Genomic DNA, 6,959 nt, shown 5'->3' with positions numbered 1-6,959 from the left:
GGTCAGTTTACGGATTGCTCTGGGCAGATCCTGTCCCAGCTGATGGGAGCAATAATTGCACCAAGGGTGAGGGGAAATGCACGGTATGAGCAGTTACACTGGTGCCCTCTTTATATCCCACACACCCACACAACACCAACATCACTGCAAGACACTAGAAAACAGAAAAGACAGCTTTTCCTGAGGATGAGATCAATTCATTTTCTCTCAGTCTCCCCAACATTCTTCTTCTTTATTTTTGTTTTTTTTTATCTTCTTTCTGTTCCCTTGTTTATTTTTTGTCTCTTTAAGTAACTTAGCATCAATATAGTTGTGATTAAGTCAAAGGGATTAGGGTCAGAGACTGTGATAAAACACTTTTGTAGTGAATAAATATGCAGAATAAATATGTGAAATGTATATGCTAGGTTCACTCCACTGTATATTTTCCCTAGAAACAACATGTTTAATCTGTTTATTACTACTCTTGTTTCTGTTCTTTTATCTTATATTTGAGGTATTGTACTTCACTTAATTTTGTTTTATATTTATTGTCTGATCTTACAACTCAATTGTAATACTTATTTTAATCCTGGTTCAATCACGTAAAGCACTTTATAACCTTGTTTTAGAAAGTGCTGTATAAATAATGTTTATTGTTATTATTACATGAAATGGATCCAACAATTGAAAAGTGCTCTCTAATTTGTTTTATCCTCCTATAATTTTCTAATTATAAAGACTTCATTCTGTCACACCCAGTGTGGTGAGGAGAATTTAAGATTTGAATTGAAGTGAAGTGAAGTGAACATGCAGTCTGCCAGAAGTTTGAGTACTTAGTATTACTTCAATCAACCACAAATGGTTTTATAGACCACATAGACAGAGCGAAAGGAAATCAGACACTATACAGAGTCAACAATCCCGTATACATATGATATAGTGCCTTATGTGGTTCTTTCAATCGTGCAATGAAATTATAATTAAAAAATACAGTAAAACTATTTCATAGGAGTATACATTTATTGTATGTGCATGTAGGAACCTGGAATATGTAGCCTCTGGAGCCACACATCAGGAGATTATAACACTCACACAGAAGAGAACATATGTTTCTACAATTTACTGACTTTGAGATTATTTTAATTTTAGACTGCTTTACAGTAAGTCTGAAGGCAGCTGCGTAAAGACAGTATATGTAAAGTGTTTTTATGATGATGACCAAATCTGCCAGTCTGAATATTGTATGTGTCCACAGTCTCCATTTCACAGAAGTAATTAGACACCAGTGTAATTAGATCAGCATACTGCAACACATCATTGAAATGCTAAACTAAGTGCTAATGCTAAGTGTGGATAACAAGACACTCAAAACCTCATCAAAATGAAAGAGAGCAAGTAGAAGTGGTCACCTTAGCATGCAACCAAAACTACATATACTGTTGCCTCTATGACAGATATAATTTGCAGTTAATAGTTAATCACATCATTGAAGAACTTTGACTTTGAACCTCTGATCTCTCAATTTTATTTTTCATTTCTTATGTATGTTCAAACCATCTTATCTACATTTTGAAGTAGCCACATAGCTGAAACATTAGCCTTCCTCTTGTATTTTTGCATAATTTAATCAAGGAAGGCAATTAAATTCTGCATTATCTTTCTTCATAAGACAGCATTTCATTGATGTTACAGTTGTAGTTTACATTACATTGGATTCACAGAAGCAGTTACTTATGAACAAGGCTGCTGAATGGCTGTCATTTTATCAACGTCTCTCCTATCTTATATTTTCATTAACATAATTGCTGCAGACACAGCGCAGTTGCAGCTCAGAAATATTTATGCTGTATGCCATAAGAGCCTTGTGTCCCGGAGCTGCTTGCTGAGGAGTGTTACATAGCTTAGATGAGAATTAGCACCTCAAAGTCGTGTTACATTATTCTCACCTAAATAAAGATAGATTTCTAAATTTGACATACACAATATAGATTACATCTACTGATAGAGTACAGCCTTGTTTTACGATGATGCAGATGTTGTTTGGTCTATGAAAATGCTCATTTTTTATATTAAAAAGGCATGCACACATATCCTTGTACCCTTCAACAGTTTCATTTCAGTTGAAATGCATCTAATTACATGAGCAAGGAAACAAACAGGTGTATGTGATAAACGGTGCTGATTCATTAAAAACATTATCTTCTCTGCCTGCTTCTCATTTTAAACCCTCTACAGACCTTGCAAATTACACTTTTAATCTACTGTATATTTTAAGAAAACATATTTGGCTCAAGACAAGTTTGTTAATGCTTACAAAATTCCATTAAGGAGAGACTGGTTTGTTTACCATGGCAGTGTAGATAATTTGTATTTGAAATAAATGTTTTCCAGGTAAAATTGCATCTTTAAATATCCCCTCCAGACATGTTTTAAAAAATAATCTGCTTTAAATACTGTGTATCTGATATGGTTTTTCCACAAAAAAGTCCTTAAAATGGCATCTACACCTTCTCCCTTCAAGTTTCCACATCACACTTGTGTAAGTTCAATATTGGACCAGGATTGGCTTCCATACAAGTTATGATGTCACAAATCCTGCTCATAGGCTGTCTCCTTAGAGTCAGATTTTCAGTGAGAACAGAGCAGTGAATGTGAAAACAGCCTCCGGGTGTCAAACTCTGCACATACATTATTCTGCACAGTGAAGCTCAAACATCCAACTGAAAGAACAAGAAGAAAACATATTTTTGAGTGAAGTGGTGCTTTAACATCACAGAGTCATTGACAGTATCCCTCCATACAATGTTCTCCTTGTGAAATTTCATTGTTCTCATGCCATAGATTTCAGGTTCCTACCCATGCAATCATTTTCCAAAGCATATCTTAGAGAAGACAAAAGTGTTTACCAGTTGAGATTAAGGTCTAACAAAAGACATTATCAAGTTGCATTATGTGAGTCGATGAATATAGCATTTTTGGAGCTTGACCCATATTAGAAGCTGAAAATCAACCTCAGCTTCAGCTCAACCTCATGCTACATCGATTTTTACCATCCTCTTTAAAATCTGTCTCTGACGAGTCCTCTTACTTTAAGAAAGTTCAATACTAAATCACTGGAGTACTCGCAGCCCAGTAATGCAGTTGATAGTGATATGGGCTATTTACATTAAGGGGAGGTCCGTCATATAAGCCGATTGCTTCTTGAGCTCTACTGTCGCATCTTTATAAAGTTCTATTACCTGGATTTTATGCAGTCTTATGTGTGTGCAAATAAAATAAAATAGGATTATTCCTGGCTTACCTGTTATCTAGTGGTTTATAATACAGTAAGGCTTTTGATGCAGAGACTATGTCTGTTTTCTGCCCCACCTAGAGCACTGGGAGGAAAGATCCCCACCTTATACTTTGCAGAATAAACACTAAACAATGGCACATCATTAATTAATACCCGTTAACAAGCTAAGGTAGAAAAAGTGCAACACGTGATTTGCTCCATCAGAGGCAATGCTGTTAGGCTCATTCTAATTTGTTGATCACATACTTGTGGATATTTAGTGCACAAAGTATGAGTTATGTTATGAGTCAGTATCATTCCAGTACAGCATGAGAAGCTCCTCTGTGGGGAAAAAAGTGTGATTTAAATGTGAGAATCAGTGGCAACAATCACACAAATTTAATTTGGATTAGACCGTTGCTAATAGTTTTTTTTTATATGAGACTGACTTATCGGCCACCATACCGTTTGCCTATATGTGGTAAATGTCAGACAGATGATTATATCACCAAAAAGAGCGAAAAGAGCGCCTCCACCGTTGATACCATCAACCTGGCTGGATCACAGTAGTACAGCCCACCAGATATGCGTCATACACGACGCCTTTAACATACAAGACTTTAACAAGCAACCCACACACCTCTGTCTCTGAAATGACAACCCACACCCACCCTCTCTTTTTCTCTCTTTAGGATGATATTCCCTCATGATACATACACACAGGCTAAGGTATAATCAGGGGCACAGTAAGTGGACAAGGTCATGGTTATTAACCAGATGGCAGCAACTGAAGGCTAACTGTAATGGTGGCACTAGGAGTCCTTGACACTCTTACTAAGGAGACCTGCATTATTCATCTGGAACCCGACAACATCAAACCATCCATGGATTGCAGCAGCCTTGATGGCAATCTGGGTGAGATAAGTAAAATCTAGGAGTGTGGCAGATGGAATAGATCAGTGCTCAGGCAGACAATGAAACTGGTGAGAAAACAACATTTTGTTTGTCTAGCTTCTGCAATATGACATACAATGTTTATCATACAACTGGAATACAACCTTGATATAGAAATACAGATTTTGGGGGGATGTCAACGTAGAGCAGCATTACCATGTTGGAATTTCTGTTACCAAATTTAGCATTCATTAGCAGTATATAAACAGGTTTACAACACACTAATGTAGTTGTAAGCAGGTACTTAAACAGAAATTGTAATAATTTAAGATATGTCTTTATATGAGAAGTTGTAATTGTTGACAAATATTGTACATTAATAAACATGTAAAATGTCTTATATCTACACAACTACATTATACTGCTTAAAACAAAGTGCTACCATAAGATACTAGGGTATGACCAAAGAATAGCTGTATGATGACAAAACCTTTAGAGAAACACAAAACGTGATCCTCACAGTACATCCTGTGCTCTCCAGATATGAGAATGACTGATACAGCAACATGCAACATACTTCACTCAGCTTGATATTACAACTGTAGCAAAGCATTTAACTGATTATAATTTCTTTCAAGTGACTATCTAACTAGAATCCTATTATGATATGGAAGTGTACGTGTTATGGTACATTCTGTTCATGCATAGATACAGTAAATTAAAAATGATGAAACACAATGATGAAAAATTGGCTATCACAGGAGTTTAATATCCATAAGGCATAATCAGTTTCAGTTTTTTTTTCCTACTATGTATATAACTTAAATAACGTCAAGTAATAGAAATTATACATGTACATATATATATCAACTTTCTACAGTTAAAATCAAACTAGACAAGCAGTTCTCTGTCACCTTAACTCTAAAATGCATATATGAAATGTGAAACCATGCACTCATAACCTTGGCATTAAGTTTTAAATATATATATAATAGTTTTTATCTACTGCTATAAGATGAAATGAGGAAAGGTCTGTAATTACAAACCCTTCGTCATTTTGTCTTGTAGACAACAGTTACTGTCACAATCTGTGTCCTTGTTGCAGTTTTCACATAACGGAGCAGCTCAGCTCTTAAAAGAGGCTAAGAAAAGAGACCACAAACCCCCATTTTAATGCAGCCTCCTTGCACTGGATTCCTACATTATTACAAGCTAGTGGTCTGGCCCCAGCATATGCCTATAAACCTTTTACACACTGGGGTATACATGTAAGTCAGACAGTCGCTTCTGGCATTCCTAAAATCTCTTTTACACGGTATTTCAAGGGAAGTTTGACCATTTCAAATGAAGGTCCCCAAACTTTGGAAGAACTGGGCACTCTCAATAAGCCATATCAGTTTCTACATTTTTTAAATGCCATGCTTTTTCTTGGCTCCTCTCTCTGTACATCCTATTAATATTTTGTAGTTCTGTTTTTTACTGTTGCTCTTCTTGCTGGGCATTACATTTTATGTTACCACAATACAAATGTGAGTAATGGAAAAAGGCAAATGTTGTCCTGATTCATATAAGAATTGTTTTTAACCTACATTCCAAACACATTACACCAAAACTGTCTATCACAGTGTGAACGTAAAGAACAGTATTTCTTTATATGGGTGTAATATTTTGATGAAAATGCATCATAAATGTGAAATGGCTCACAGATTAAAATGTCTCTTCCTTCTGGCTGTTTTGAAAACACAATTGTTCTGAGGATCATGCTTCCTGCAGTTTTCAATTCTCCATTAAAACAGCACTGTAATGTATGTAGCCTGAAGGATGTAGTGTGTGCATGTAATAATAAATGAAAGACATTTTATTGCAGTGACGAAATTTTATTGTGACTTCCACTCACCGCCAGGGCTGGCCTCTTACCAACACACAAGGCAAATAGAACAGCATAAGCCTAAATGTAACATCAAAATAGGCACAGTAGAGAGAAGTGCTGCTCTTAAGCCTTTTAAGCAAATGAAATGAGAAAACAGTATGAAGGGATTTGACTGCTTTAAATTGGAAGAATAAGGGAAAGAAAAGAAAAAAGAACATTGGGAAATGATTCGACAGCAGTCATTGTAGTGCCTAATATTATGACAGTGGAGGACAGTGCAGTTTGTGGAGACTGTTACTATTTTTCCTACTCACCCAGAGTCAGACAAACTCCTGGATGCAACAAGATTGTATCAAACTTCTAACCACTTCCCATTTACATACAAAACAGAGCCATAGCTGTTGAGTTTACTGCTCACCAGCAACTTGCCAAATAATGAGAAGTACGTTAGAGTGTTTCCCATGACCATTCAACACCGTGGCTAAAATTAAATTGATTGCTCACTACCAGGGAAACCGTTGCAAATGTGTGCTGTGATAATGTATTTCCAAGTTGTTTTTTTCCCCCTAAACTGCTTTAGAGTAGTTGCTAATTTGGCAAACATTCATTTGAGTGCTGTGCCTACAGGCATTCATAATCTGCTTACACAAGCAGCCTTTCTTGCCTGTTACAGAAATCTGTTTGGCTGCCTTTTTTATTTATTGTACTTCTTATACATTTATTTTAAACAGTAATACATGCTGCAGAATAAGTTACAACTTTCTTATGATATAATTGTTTGAAAACTCTTTTTAGATTTTAATTTCCATATTTTATTGTTTCACAGATGTTTTGGTTGTCCATTATGTATCACTAAGGAATATACAGTGTGATTTAAAAAAAAAAAAAAAAAGATTCTTGAAAAGAAGTAAAAAAAAAATAAAAATAAAAAAATAACCA

This window comes from Thunnus maccoyii, chromosome 1, assembly GCF_910596095.1.
Source record: "Thunnus maccoyii chromosome 1, fThuMac1.1, whole genome shotgun sequence".
Classification (NCBI taxonomy): Eukaryota; Metazoa; Chordata; class Actinopteri; order Scombriformes; family Scombridae; genus Thunnus; species Thunnus maccoyii.
The sequence above is the reverse complement of the archived record's forward strand: the minus strand, read 5'-3'. Positions refer to the sequence as shown.